Source organism: Patagioenas fasciata, chromosome 4 (assembly GCF_037038585.1).
Source record: "Patagioenas fasciata isolate bPatFas1 chromosome 4, bPatFas1.hap1, whole genome shotgun sequence".
In the NCBI taxonomy this organism is placed as follows: Eukaryota; Metazoa; Chordata; class Aves; order Columbiformes; family Columbidae; genus Patagioenas; species Patagioenas fasciata.
In genome coordinates, this window is record NC_092523.1 from 33,064,215 (window position 1) to 33,079,556 (window position 15,342).

General features: G+C 34.4%; 1 long non-coding RNA gene across 1 annotated transcript in view; it reads left to right on the top strand.

The window, feature by feature from the left end:
• The first annotated feature begins 4,310 nt into the window (after window positions 1-4,310).
• The window catches only part of LOC139827912 (uncharacterized), a 31,198-nt gene continuing 20,166 nt past the window's right edge, over window positions 4,311-15,342 (top strand). Inside the window, exons 1-2 of the long non-coding RNA XR_011739044.1 lie at window positions 4,311-4,397; window positions 11,022-11,083. This is a non-coding gene — a long non-coding RNA (uncharacterized lncRNA). The remainder of the gene's footprint in view (window positions 4,398-11,021; window positions 11,084-15,342) is intronic.

The following is a 15,342-nucleotide window of genomic DNA, read 5'->3' on the forward strand; positions in this document are numbered from 1 at the left end:
AAGGAGTGAGTAAGAGCAGAGTACTGACCGAGGTCCAGATCTTGCAAAAGTGCTAATTGAATTTACATACTGTTAAAGTCCTAAAGTTTTCAATTGTTATATATATATACTTCCCCCTTTTTGCCAAATGCAAAATTCACCTTAAAGGAAATATTTATTCTCTTTTCTTGGACAACTTGTTGCTCTCATCTTCTTTCTACAAATCTGGCCATACTCTCTCTCCAAATGCTCACCACTGTGCCTGTCCTTATTTTACTTTGAATAATCCCCTGGAATGTGACTGAGATAAATTCAGTTTCTGAAAAGGAAGAAATTAAACTCATGCTCTAATATTACCAATCAGAGATATTCGGGAGCTTTGTGATGTAATAATCTGTGCCTCTACATAATCTGAAATACAGAAAACTCTTTAAAGATGTGTTGATAAGCTTGTTCAGTGTAAACTGTATCAAAAACCAAAAATCATTCAAAAGGTATCATGATGATATTGTAATTGCCCGTACTTCTTGCAAGGGAATGTTTTCTTTTGTGTATATAACATGATTGTCTCATCTTTATTCTCCACCTTATGTATAAAAAATGCCTAGAAAACCGTGTTAAAGAGGAATTAAGTTCCACATGCATGGTAGGGATAATTACTTGCTGATTTATATTTGACATGATTCCTGAAGCTAATACTCAGCAGGTGTCTTGTTTGCATTTGAGAAAATGACACAATGTAAGGACATGTGTAAATCCTATGTCAATAGCAATTACTCATAACTAGGTCAGGCTATTAAGGATGTCTAAGGAGACTTTCATATAGCTTTTAATTTTAAACTGAGTTATCTTAAAAAATCCTAATTGTCCCATTCACACATACAAAATTAACAAAATTATTTATTCATGAAAACATATAATTTCCCTATTTAAAAACTTGACATTTAAGCCTATGTAATTAAAATCTTGTGAATTATTCTGATTAATTAATTGGCACAAGCATTCGAAAAGAGTTGCAAATATTTCTAATTAATTTGTATATCACAGAAAACAGTGTAAGTACTGCAGTGTGTCTACTTCATTGTGTATGGACAATCGTTCCCTTTACTCCTCTTTTTTAAAATATATTATCTTCCTATTCCATTTTCTTTTCTAAACAAAGGTACAGGTACTGGCTGAGAGTTATTTTACAGATGATCCCTGATTCTCATAGTGAATTACTCTTTCTCCACAGGTAAAGCCCCAATTTTAAGAGTTTTGCTAATATGCTTAATTCCCTCCATAGTATCAGATGTTTACAAGCATCAAGATATTCAATATTTGTGCATGCAAAGAGACTTCTCATAAGTGATTAACTTTAGCTTCAGGACTGCAGTATATGTTGGCTTGGTTTTCCAAAATGGCCTGAATTTTTTGGTTCCTGTTCAGCATCTTTCACCAACACTTAGTGCCTCCTGTCCTTTCACTGTGTGTGTGACAGAGTTGAGCTCTTCTCAGTCTTCCCTCCTAGCTCTGTCCAGCTCAGAACTGATGTTTTGGCTCTATTCACACTCTGCTAGCGTGCTCTCTTTTCACTTCTCTGATAGACATTTCTTCTCTTGAAGCCTTTGCTTACAAGTTTCTCTATCTAGCTTATACTGTAACTGCAAATTATTTGTGTCCCAGTATGCCATTGTAAGAACCTAGTATACTGCTCTGTAAATGCTCATGCTGTATTCATAAACATGTCGTCATGAATGTTGTTCAATGTCATCTCTTTTTATTTTTCATGTTTTTCCTAATGCTTTGGTTTTTATTAACTAATTTAGTTACACTTTCATTTTCTTCTTTGATTATACTTGCAAGACAATGGTACACAGTATGAGAAAAAAAAAGCAGAAATACAATTTGGGGTTTTTTATAATTTATACTCTGTTAAGATACTTAAAAACATAATCAGGAGATTAATTTAGAAATAACAAGCTTCTTGCACTATTTTAGCTAGAAAGGCAAAAACTGTCTACAAAAGAAAATAAAGTGATTAAGGAAACTCATTGAATATTATGTCACATTCATATTCCGTGTTACTTAATTCTAGAGATGGAAGGACACAGATGACTCAATTGGTTATGTTTGCATTTATTCTAAAAAAATGCTAAATAACAGGTGGGGGAGATCCACTGGTTTTGAAATATAGTGAACAAATGTGGTCTGTAGAAAGCATTTCTGTCTTAGTCTGACAGCTGCACTGTGATTTAGAGTCTGATCCTGAGTTATGACCTCAAGCAAAACTGTATGTATGTCAATGGGAGTCTTATTTCTCTAAGAACTGCAATATCTGACTCTCAGCTATATGGCAAAATTATATGGTATTCTGGATCCTTCAGTATTAATACTTAAGATCTGTACATTTCAGAGCAGCTCTGTGCCTGTATTTGCTAGAAGAGGCTTTTCAGCAAATAAGTCTTTTTGCTCCTGTGCTTGTAAGAAAACAGTAGATTTTATGGTCTTCAGCTAAACAAATCCTAGAATGTGAAATTGAAGGGGAGAATGCATAAATAAATAAAATAAACACTCTTCTTCATTGCACAGTACTTGAGATATTTCTGCCTCCAACTCTATGGTCCAAGTCAATGCAGTTTCAGAGGAAAATGGGAGATATCTGCACTGACATTCTCTGTCTTTCTACATTTTTCTTCCCTTCTGTTACTCATTTCAACACTTCTGAACAAATTTTAGGAGTTTTGCTTTCCATTTTCATGGCATCCATGGCCTAGCTCTGAAACATGCACTAACATTTGTGGTGGTTCGAATTTATTATTATTAAGACAAAACCATTGGGGTCTTTCCAGGTACAAGAAAAAGACTATGAAATGTTCAGTTTGGAAAAACTCTCACTAGGAAAAAAAAAAAAAACAAATCAAACCAACCAAAAAGGAAAAATTACCACCCGGTTCTGCTTATGCTGAATATTTTTTAAAACATTAATTTCCTTTATTTACTTTACAGTATATCAAATAGTTGCAATATAATCTCAGTCTACAACTATTGCATATCTTGATGAAAAATAATAGACCCCTCCCCATTGTCTCTTTCTTTGAGCATGGCTCAAGTAAGTGATCAGAGCATGCCTAAGATCTATAGTGATCAGCTCAAGAACAAACTTGATTCCCATTAGAGGAAAAAAAAAAAGAAAAAAAAAAAGAGGTCTGTGGGATTCTGTTCCTTGGGTCAGGATCCCTTTTCTTTCTAAGTTCCTTTGAGCAATTTTTTTCCTCAGAGTTTCTGAGCAAATCTACTGACTTTGTGCTAGTTTTTTTGTATTCCTTACACAGGTAATTTACTTATATATAGCTGAGTTCTTGATTTGACATAATTATTTTTTTCCAACTAATTTCAAAAACAAGAAGGCAAATGCGTGTTTAGATATTTGGGTGAAAACTGTTCACTTTGTCTCTTTTTTTATGAGCCTAACTCATGGGAAAAAATCTTGCAATATCCATGTTGAATTATTGAGTAAACTAAGGAAGGCCAAGGAGGGAGTGATGTTCATGCTCTGGAACAGTTAGCGAGACCAGCACCTTATATAGTATTTTTTACTATTATCAGATATTCTGAAACAGTAAAAAAACCTTAAAGTATAACAAAGGTAAAGGAAAAATATTTGAGTTGCTTGGTTTCTTTCCTCAGACAGTCATTTATTTCTCAAGTTCCCTTTTTTTGTCACAAATAAGAAGAAAGGAAAATGAGGAGGTAGAAAAGGGGGATACATGGACTATGAAAGAAGAAACTTTTTTTTTTTTTTTTAAAACAGTGGATGTCAAGAATAGAAAACAATCAGCTAATTATGGATTTTAGTAAGAAATCTGTGGTGGACTGAGTGCTCAGCCAGCAGTTTCAGCAAACAAATGCTATTTCAAGAAAACAGAATTTTAAAACTGTATTCTCACATGGAGATAAGGGTGTTGCTTTGCTAACCCTTCTTACTTTATTAGCGTATGTCAGGCCTTAATGGATAAAAGAACCAAACCACACTGCAAATAAAGATATCTACTCTTAGTACAGCATGATTTGCCAATAATTATTGGAAATTGAAGTATATACAAACATCTATGAAAGATACAAAATGAAGCATACTCTGAAAGACACATCTTCAATTCTTTACTCATACTGCCAGTGTACTGAGGCACATGCAGAGTCACACATAGACAGAAATCAACTTAATTTTTTTTCTTATATTGAAGAAAAAAACTGATTAAAAACCCAGCAGTTAAGGTGCTTATTGAGATGCTTTAGTACAGCCAGATGCCCTGCCAACCTGTAATTTTGACATGGATATTAATTTACCTTCCAGGCATTTTCCATGAAGAGACTTACTGTGCTTTGCAAATAACAATGCTTCTGTCTTCAGAGTGTGAGGTCTGAAGAAGCATATGTATGTATGTACGATTAAAATTCTATTCTGCTTTAGTTCTTATGTTTTTCAATTACTTTTTCAAAGCCAAATTTTAAAAGTATGTGTCATTGAACAGAAGTTTTGCAAAAGTAAATATTTTTCTCCTCCTTTTTGCATTTGTCTGAGAATATTTCTTTACATTCATTGGTTTTGAATAATAACTGTATGCACCCACTGAAAGAGAAAAGCATTTAGAAGAAAAGATGTTACACTCAATATGTGTAATGATGTTGCAGAAGATCATTATGTAAGGGAGCACACTTTCTCATGGATCCTAATTCACAAGCAAGTTAATTAAATTAGTTCTGGCAGTTACATGGGTCATACATCAAAAAGAAATGATTTTTATCTTAAATGACAGCTGGCATTAAACTGTCTAAAACCTTACCTTTGTGTAATACAGCAGTATATAATACAGGAGAATTACATTAATCCACGTGGATACTAGTGGGGCAGAGTAGCCTGTTTTGCTTTCTGTTCTTAGCCCCTTTTCTTTCCAACAACTAAGTATTTATGGCCACAGAGGATGTAAAATATGAGAATATACTTCAAATATTATGGAATACATATAACTGAAGATTGTGACACATATGCCTATAAACAACATGTACAGCACTCCTATGGGGAAATGTAAGGAACAAACAATATCATGTGGCAAAAAAAAAATATATATAGTTAGCCAAAGACACATGGGAAAAGTAACATATTTCCTCAATGACCAACTTGAGGCTGATTACGTGTTTTCCTGGGAAAATCTCTCATCAGTATTTGATTTGAGGATGCTGATGCAAAATTTAACGTGCAAATGGCTCTTTCTGTGTCTGTAAGGTATTTATTACTCTAGTTCCTCTTCTTTTGTTGCTAATTATGTATCACATATGTCTTACATCCAGCATCCTCCTTTCTTTCTATCATCAACATTTTGAATGTAATTGCTTCTGTAGCAGCAGCTTCTTCACCACTGATTCCCCTTCAGCCTCTGCGCTGGCTTCCTACAGCACCTACAAACACTGGCATTAACAATCTCAGTTTCCTCAAAGCTCTACAGACCCTCTTTTGCATTCTCATCCTTCTCAATCTGCTGCCCTCAGTTGATCACACCCTCCTACTGGCAACCCATATTTGTGAATTAATGCTGTCCTACTTCTTTAGTTTGTGCTTCTTTATTGTCCTACTCAGTTACTGTCTTAGCATCCTGTGAATTTCTGCATCTACAGTCAAACTCATTCTAATCCTATCAATGGGCACTATTAAGTCCTAAGTCTTTCCTTTCCATAACACAAGATCTTGGTATGTCTTGTAGAAAAGGGACTCCTACATAAAGAATCATATCTCCATGGATTCTATCCATAAAATTTCCCCTGAACCATCCACTTAATTTGGTCTTGCCCATTTTCACTTTGAAACACTTCGTGGGCCTGTGCTTAACCTACGTCACAGCCTCACTGTAAACTACTTAATATATGACCTCTGCACGGTTCTACAAAACTATGTGATAAAACCCAATGCTATGCTACATGCACAATGCTATTAAAAATGTTTATTGCATGACTTGTATTGATGCCTTATCTTAATTACTGGTTCCTAATTTGCAAAAGTGCATATTTTCCTCAGGTTAATGGCTGAAACGTTAATATTTACTTTTGGATTGCTTTTGTGGTGAGTCTGGCAGCTACTTATGGCTAGTCGTGTAGAACAAATATCACAGTAAAAAAGCACAAAATTCATATGTGTGTTGTGAAGGCATGTTTCTCAGTGTGCTGATGGGAAAAACAATGTTTTTCAGCAGAACTTAAGATACATAGAGAAATATATACTTGAGGTCTTTTAGTAATAAAAAATATCCCATTGTGCAGAGTTTAGTATGTAGTTCATAAGTAAACACAAACTTGTTTTTCCCCTTGAAATATAAAATACTATTCAAAAGCCTAAATAGCTTCCTTGGGTAACTTGGAATTTAAATGAAAGTGTTATCAAAGGCTTGGCAGAACATATTTAAAATTATCTGCTCAGAGACCTCAGGAAATTACTTTTTCCTATGCCTCTGTTTATTTCATGGCAGTACATGCTTATTTATTTGTACTTGCTATGTCAAGATAAACAATTCAAACAAACCAACCCCTCTTTTTATAGTAAATACACTTATTTTGAATATGGTCCTTGTCAAAACCAGAAGACCTGACCTAGGCAGATTGCTAAGTCTGCAGGGTGAATGTTGTCTCATGCTGAAAATGAACAAACAGGAACATTCCTCCCTGACAGCTTCTGGAGTTGGTTTGTTAGTTTATTGCTAGAAGAAATACATCGAAGACCACAGGCACTTCACTGTACTGAAAGTGAGCTGAGGGGAAGCACGTCTAGCTTTAGGGCTTCGCATTGATAGAGAATCAGTGGTAGATAACGCAAGCTGCTGGTTTTTTTTTGGTTGTGGTGTTTTTTTTTTTTTTTTTTAAATTTAAAAAATTAACTATATTTTGATAAGTTTTAAACCCTTCCTTTTTCTGAATTAAATGTTGTGGTATTTGTCTTCCTTGTGTTTATTTTATATTACTAGATTTCCTGTAACTAACCAGTGATAAGCAAAACTGACCACAGACACAGGTCCATCCTAGCAGCCACTATGTGGCTATCATGGACAGTATCCCTTTTTTTCACATCATTTTTCCCCCCCATGTTTAGAAGCCTATGTTGTCTTCTTCCTCTCCATCCATCACAACAATTCCACAACCTAGAGTTAAAAACAAAAAAAAAACCCAAACCACCACCAACAAAACAAAAACAAACAAAAACCAAACAAAACCCCCCAACCAACAAACCAACCACAACAACAAAACAACACCAAACAAACCCCCAAAATACCACCACCAGTTTCTTATTTCTTTGACCAAAGTTTTTTTACTTGGTTCATGAAACATTTTATAAATATTTGTTTGGGTTGAGAACTATTATTTCCCCAGATGTACTGGGTATACATCTCCAAGTCTTGCTTCTAGAATGTCTTGTCTGATTCAGTCTTAATTTTTTTGAGCATCTCAGAGAAGTTCTCTCCTAGCTTTCAGTTCAAAAAAGCAAGCTCATTACTGTGAAGCAGCTGCCTTTCCACCATTCCAAACATCTAATCTTGTATAAGCTATAGCAGAACCTCCTGGTAAATGATCTACTTAATAAGGCATGTATCCCAAGAAATGGATAATGAATCTTTACACTTTTTCTTTTAGATCAGAAAATGTTAGAAAATTTTGTTATTATTTGTTTTAAATGTCTGCTCCTAACACTCTTTAGTCTGGAGATAATTTTTTTTTTCATATGTCTGATACATAGCATAACAAAAATATTTTCATCTTGAAGAAAACTAGAAATTAAATCTTCATTCATTTGATGGATAAAGGCCAACCTGTGGAAATTCCCTGGAAAAAAATGAGCTCAAAATGTCAAATTTTCTTCAATTTTCTAAAAGGCTCAAATCTTTTATGTTATTGTTGCTTGTTGTTATTTTTCTTATGATTGCTATCTTAACATACATTGGCCTCTATGTTGTACACCCATATGCTGTAACACAATCTGTCTCAACGATATTTAAATACATTTTCTGATGCTATTGACATGCAAATAATCTTATGCCTTTTTATGAAGCTACATGAAATAGCTTATTTTCATAACTCTCCTCATAGAGGAACCAGTTCTAGCTATTTGTTAGGATTTGTAGGCTTAGCAATCACAGCTTCCCTGTGTTATCCTTCTGTTAGGAAGTTATCCTAAATCCTCAATTAAATACTAAGAGAAAGCAGTTAATCACCTTGACAATTTTAACCGGAAACAATTATTGCTGGCAAATAATAAATATTTCACATTCATGGATCTGCAGTTTTTTGGCATGTGCACATTCCTGGTAGTTTAAAGGCATTCTCTGCCTGCCTTTAACTATACAAGGAAGGGACTTCAAGTGTTCGAGATTTGGAAAAATGAAGAAGTTAGGTCTGAATTCTGATCTACCATTGACTATGGGCTTAAATGTTCACAATGTTTGTCCCATTTGATGTGATGACTGATTCAGTCTTGGGTTATAGAAATAGTACAGAAGTTCACGGAAGAGAGAGAAATTTTGTCTTTGAAACTTGTGTAAATACTGTTAACTTTCAGCAACTGAATTTGCCTTTCATCCAGTGGAATTCAGATGTATTTCTTAATTATTATCCACAAATAATGGTTTCGCTTTTAACTTCAATTTTTTGGGACCTTACCAAGTATTTGTGATTTTTTTTTTTTTTTCTTCCCCAGATGACAGTTAAATGTTTTCTAAATCTTTGCAGCTGGTAATTAAAGAAATGAAATATTAAACATCAAAATAATGATAAATGATAAAACTATGCACAGTGCTATCAAATCCTACAATTTTCTTTTAATTTTTTTTTTCTTCCTACTTCTTTATGCTCATGTTCATAGAAGCGAAGTAATATATTAGTGGACATAAAAAGGTGAAGAAGCCTTTAAAAATCAAAGCTAAGCAGAAAAAAAAAATAAACTTGTTTTACTGAAGTTAATAAACCCCACATTCTGAGACAAATATCCTCAAGCCATTTGTTTAAACAAGCATTAAGTTTAGCAGTGCTACACCATAACATGATACTCCAAATTAAACTTTTGCATCTCAAGTGACCTTTATAGCAGTTTTACAGTTCATAAATTCTTTACAATGGTGCTCTGTGGAGTAGTTTTAATAAATCTTGATTGCACTGTAAATGTTATAGCACGTACTTGAAATGGCATTTCCAGTTCTAACAAACACAAGTGTGGAATGATTCCCCTATTCCATATGGAGAATTTTGCTTCAGTATTCATGAAATACTAGAGAATATTCCAGTAATGAGGGAGAAAATGCCACAAGTAACGCGGTCCTACTAGAGGAGAAAAACATCACTGATAAACACATTTATCAAAGTGGATTGAAAGCATACCAGCGCCTCGTATACCAATAGGAAAATCTTCTTCAGTTTGCAGAGCTTCTTAAGTACTCCAGGATAGCTGGATAGAGACAGGATTTATGTTTTCCATTTTCTGTTTTGTTTTAAGACTCGATTTCTTGGCAAAGTGTCAGGTCCATATAACTGTAAACTGTGTGGTCTTTTTCATTCTCCGCAATACACTGGGCTAAGTGCACATAGTTAAAGTATGTCTGCTTAATCTCATTTATCTGTTTAACATGATTCTTAAAAAAACCCCAAAAACCAAAAAACTAAACAGTATACTGAAAGAACTTTGGTAATGTGTTAAATCATCTGTTTTGGTGTTAAATTTTGTTTCCAGCTGGATATCCTCCATCCTTTAGTCCATCTATTTACTTATTGACTCCTTAACACCTTTTCATGTGTTGTAGTTACATTTGATTAAAAAAATAATCACAATTGGGCCATCATTTTGAAACAACCATGGGTTCCTCTGTCTTAACATCTTATCTCTCTTTAGGAGTTCACTTATGAATATGTTTTGTTATTGTTGTGCCTATAATTTAGTTTCTCATTTACAACTGCAAGTCTCATAATAGTCACTATTTTATTTTATTTTATTTTATTTTATTTTATTTTATTTTATTTTATTTTATTTTATTTTATTTTATTTTATTTTATTTTATTTTATTTTATTTTATTTTATTTTTTCTTAATCTCAGCCCAACTTGTTATCTTCACTATATTTTTACATTTTCTCCCTTACATATTCCAAATGTGATAACATGAATAAACTCTATACTTTCTTCTTCATATAGTCCGTTAAAGGTCTTTCTACTCAGATAAATTTAAACATTTGAAACCAGAAGTTTTCAAAGCTTGAAATCCCCCCCCACGTTTCCATGAATATTAAATTATGGATTTTGAAGTCAGAACTCTAAGCCTTTACTCATTTTAAGGATCTTATTAAATAAAAATTGCACAAGTTAATGATGAGTTAGTTAAAAGATAACTACTGCCATGTATATTCTGTTCTTTCTCTAAAGTAAGCGAAACCTACAAGTTCTGCAAACCTGTCTCTACTGCTTGAGGGATACACAGAGAAAGTGTGATTACTATTCTATTAATTTGCTCACAAACAATGAACATAAAGCACGGTATTTTACAATGAGAAAAAAGTGGTATATTGAATAGACAGATACTATCAAACTGAAATAATGAATGTCTGGTATAAATTAATAATACAGAAAATCCATAAGAGAAGAATTATTATAAGTAGACCTATAAGAAAATACATAATATAGTATCTGGGTTACAGACCCATTATTAGTATTAGAGACATTGTTTTTTAGCAGTAGTTAAATGTTGATCTGCAAAGATGGTTTGATAATGAATGACAGATTCCAAAAATGGTCTAGTTCTCCTGGGGATGGAAATGTGCAGATCAAAGTATCTGTTTGAGCAATTTAAAGAAGACAAAGGTTAATATTCTCTATAATTGCCAGAATCTGTGATGAGTACTTAGGTAAACAGTCAACTCTTGCAACATGTGGTATCTATAAATTACACCATGGTATTAGAAGAGAGAGTCAATTTCATATATTGTTTTGATGACTTTTCTTATAATTATAGAATGTGATTTTTTTTTTTCTAACACTTTACAGGTACTGTGTAAAAAGCTAGATGCATCTGAAAGGATTGTGAACACAGACTGCAAAACATGACGGTTAGTAAAGGTGATAGAATCAATCTATCCTTGATTTGTTTTCTAAATGTATATTTATAGTATTTTTGAGACTCTTAAGGAAAACTTTGATATTTGAAAGTTTCTCATGCCACTTTTTTCCCTTAAGTTATATTGAGTAGAAATTATAACTGTATCATCCCTACAATTAACTATACTAAAAACGATACTGTAATAAATGGCAATGCATTGGTCTTTGTCTGATTTATACTTTCTGAGATAAAGATTGGCTTGGCTTGGCAGGTCAGATGAAGCTTTTAAACTCTTTCAGCCTTTTTTGGGTTATTGTTTAAATGACAGAGGTTCAGGGAATGCTTAAGTGAGATTGAATTCCAAACATGCTAAGAATTATATGAAAAAAAAAAAAAAGTACTGGAAATATGTTCTGTCCTGAAACAGGTGAGGCATAAGTGTGAATAGAAGCATGAAGGAGCAAACATTTTTGTATTAGTGATAAGTATCACTTGTGGTTTCTGTCAAGGCAAAAACTAACCAAGTAGAGATTAACTATTACACCACCACAGTGATCAGGCTTGTTGGCCAAAACCACCCCAGACCCCAGATTCTGAGACGTATAGCCTTCTGCAAATTAGCAGTTTCTGTGTATATCTTAATTATTAAAGTGCTAACAAATGATGCAATCCTTTTCTTTCAACACAGAATACTCCTGATTATAATTTAGAGAATCTCATCAGCATGTTGATGCTTACTCTCTTTCCCTACTTAATTAATTTCTACTCTTCATATGCTCATTCCCTTCCATTCTTTCCTGTCCTGTAATCTGTTTGATTTCTTTCTTTCCAGACTCCATGTTGTGTAATCTCTTTATCCCTGCACTCTTTCAGTGAGCTGCTAGAACTGTAAGGATTGATGTGTGAAAGTGAAAAGTGTAGGCAAATCTGAGGCAACCATGCTCGTAAGAATCATCTCCTTTGCAGGAACTGAAGTGTTTATGTATTACTACTCTTAAAACTAGAAAACCCACAAAATCTCAATTCTCTTTAAGCTCTTCAAGTTTGAAGTTGTTTAGATTTCCATAAAATAAGACTGGACCACCCTTCTTGCTTAGAAAAAGTAACTTCTGCACATAAATCTGAAAGACTTCAAAACAGAAGTTATTCTTCAGAGACTGTAAAATTATGGACTCAAACGAAAACCAATTCTAAATTAGGAAATGTTTCGGCTAGCTTTCAATATTTAGTGCAAAATGGGAACAATTCATAAGCTTAGTGTTACATTTTTTAGTCTGTGCAATATCATCACTGATCGTAAAAAGTGCTATATATGACAGCTAACCGGAAGCTGAGAATGCAACATTCCATTACAACCTACTCAATGGAAAAAGAAATTACTGAGAACAAGATATCTGGGACAAAACCTCTGCAAAAAATGACACTTTTATATGCAGAAAGGAGTCTTACTAGATTCCCTAGTAAGAAAATGTCCAGATTTTATATTCCCTTTAAGCCATGTTCCTACTAAGAAATAAATTCAACTTGCAATAAAAACCTTAACTTTGCAATCCAAACCTTAATACTCAGTGGCAGTATCAAAAACCTGAATAATTTCAAGAGCCATCAGTAACACAGGTAGGCCTCTGAAATACATTTCCTGACAGAAAAAAGCAAAATATTTGATTTGTTTTGAAATATCTCTTTTTATTGAAAATGCACTGAGATTGTGTTGGGAAGTAATGCCAGTTTCCTGTCATTTAGTTGACTTGAAACACGCTCAAAAGGAGAGCTTGGCTATAGTGAAAATCAAACAAAGAATTCTTGCCACTTACGATTCTGAACCTCTTCTAAAATCATCTATGAATTAGGAACACCTCTTAAAATGTATATTTGCAGATGTTAATGTTGCAGCATTTTTCTTTGTGAATACCCTTCTAAACGAAAAACGAAGCTCGAGTTGAGTTCTCTATGAAAAATCATGCTGACTGAATACCACCCACAGACTGGATAACATCCAGTTAAGTCACCCTCTTCTCATTTATAACCATCACTCATAGAACATACGTTCCAAAACACATGTGAAGATTTATAGCAAAACTAGATCACCTAGAATAATATATATCAGTTTAAATTTAAGCTAACCTGAGACTGAGTGACAGTCTGTTTATACTGCCTAATAATGCAAAACTTGAAAAGTGCAAAGTGGCAGATTTTACCTGGCTAATAATAAATAATTGTTCTACTTCATATGGAAAAATGTTCTGTAACAGTTTGTTAAGAACTTAGTTATCTTCTTGGTAATAGAAATTGGTTTAATCTCCTGCCAGCTGAGAAATAGCTCAAGATTGACATAGAATTTTGCCCAAACACTATGAAAACAGTTTTCTGAAAAGTAATGACAATGCCAATAAAAGAAGAAAGAAGAGTCCCGCTCCAGTCCAGTTTTCTACTTCTTGTCTCTGTCTTGCAAAAAGTATTCAGCTTCATGACCTTCCTCAGGAGACTATATACTGCGTTTCTTTAAAATAATTTTGGCTCTCTAAATCCAGGAAAGCTCTGTCACATTTACTTTAAGATATTCCCTTGGGTTATTTCAGTGTCCTTGAGAATTCAGCTGATTAAGAGTCCTACAGAACACAACATTTAGGCAAGAATACATTATTGCTTTGAACTGAACTGGTGAACATCCAGCATTAGGTTGTGCTATTTTTGATTTCTTACAAATTATTTGTTGCTTGTGTGTTTCGGTGATCATTTATCAATTTCCACTCAAAGGAAATGGAGACTAGAACCTATGCTAGCGCCAAAGTCATAAAGATTTGTCCGAGGAGCGTGAGGAGCTAAGATAGATTATTACATTGAATAAATTATATGTATTTTTTTTTTTTTAAAGACAGATTAAAAAAAAAAAGGTGAAGGGAAGGATAGTTTGATACTCTTTTGCTTCTAAAAATGTAAAGAGAAATTCCAGGCAAAACAAGAATGACTTGTCGATATAGACTACAAATATAATAATTTGTTCACACCAAAGTTCCCAGATGTTTCAATGTTTCTCTTATGGATAGTATTTTAGACCTCAGTGCTGCTGAAGAAGATGGTCCAGTCCTACATATAGATCCAAATTGTTATTCAATTTATGCTTTTGTATTCCAACACATGCCATTTGACAGAACACTGATGTGAATAGATAATACCATAAAGGATAAAGGGAATCTTAGTAAAGTAAAACCAAAACAAACAGCAAAAAAAAAAAAAAAAAAAGCACGACTCCCCCTTTGTCATCCCCCCCCCCCCAAATAATAACCAAAAAATACTAAAGAAGCCAATGAATTTTAAATAAATGTTTTCTGACTTCTGCTTATCAATGGAATATGGTTAGTAGAAGTTTCTCTCATGTGAAGAATATTGTACACTTGAAAGCTAGGGCGTAACTCCTACTTTCCTCACTTAAACAAGATCACACAGAATCACAGGATGTTAGGGATTAGAAGGGACCTCAAAAGATCATCTAGTCCAATCCCCCTGCTGGAGCAGGAACACTTAGATGAAGCTACATACGAATGTGTCCAGGCGGGTTTTGAATGTCTCTAGAGAGGAAGACTCCACAACCTCCCGGGCGGCGTGTTCCAGTGTTCTGTCACCCTCACTGAGAAAAAGTTTCTTCTCAAATTTCAGTGGAACCTCTTGTGTTCCAGTTTGAACCCATTACCCCTTGTCTTACCATTGGTTGTCACTGAGAAGACCCTGGCTCCATCCTCATGACACTCACCCTTTATATATTTGTAAACATTAATGAGGTCACCCCTCAGTTTCCTCCAAACTAAAGAGACTCAGCTCTCACAGCTTTTCCTCATAAGGGAGATGTTCCACTCCCTTCATCATCTTTGTTGCCCTGCACTGGACTCTCTCCAGCAGTTCCCTGTCCTTCTTGAACTGAGGGGCCCAGAACTGGACACAGTATTCCAGGTGTGGTCTCACCAGAGCAGAGGAGAGGAGAAGGAGAACCTCTTTGGACGTACTAACCACACTCCTAATCCACCCCAGGATGCCATTTGCCTTCTTGGCCACAAGGGCACAGTGCTGGCTCATGGTCATCCTGCTGTCCACTAGGACCCTCAGGTCCCTTTCCCCTACGCTGCTCTCTAATAGGTCATTCCCCAATTTCTACTGGAACCTGGGGTTGTTCCTGCCCAGATGCAAGATTCTACACTTGCCCTTGTTATATTTCATTAAATTTTTCCCCGCTCAGCTCTTCAACCTGTCCAGGTCTCGCTGGATGGCAGCACA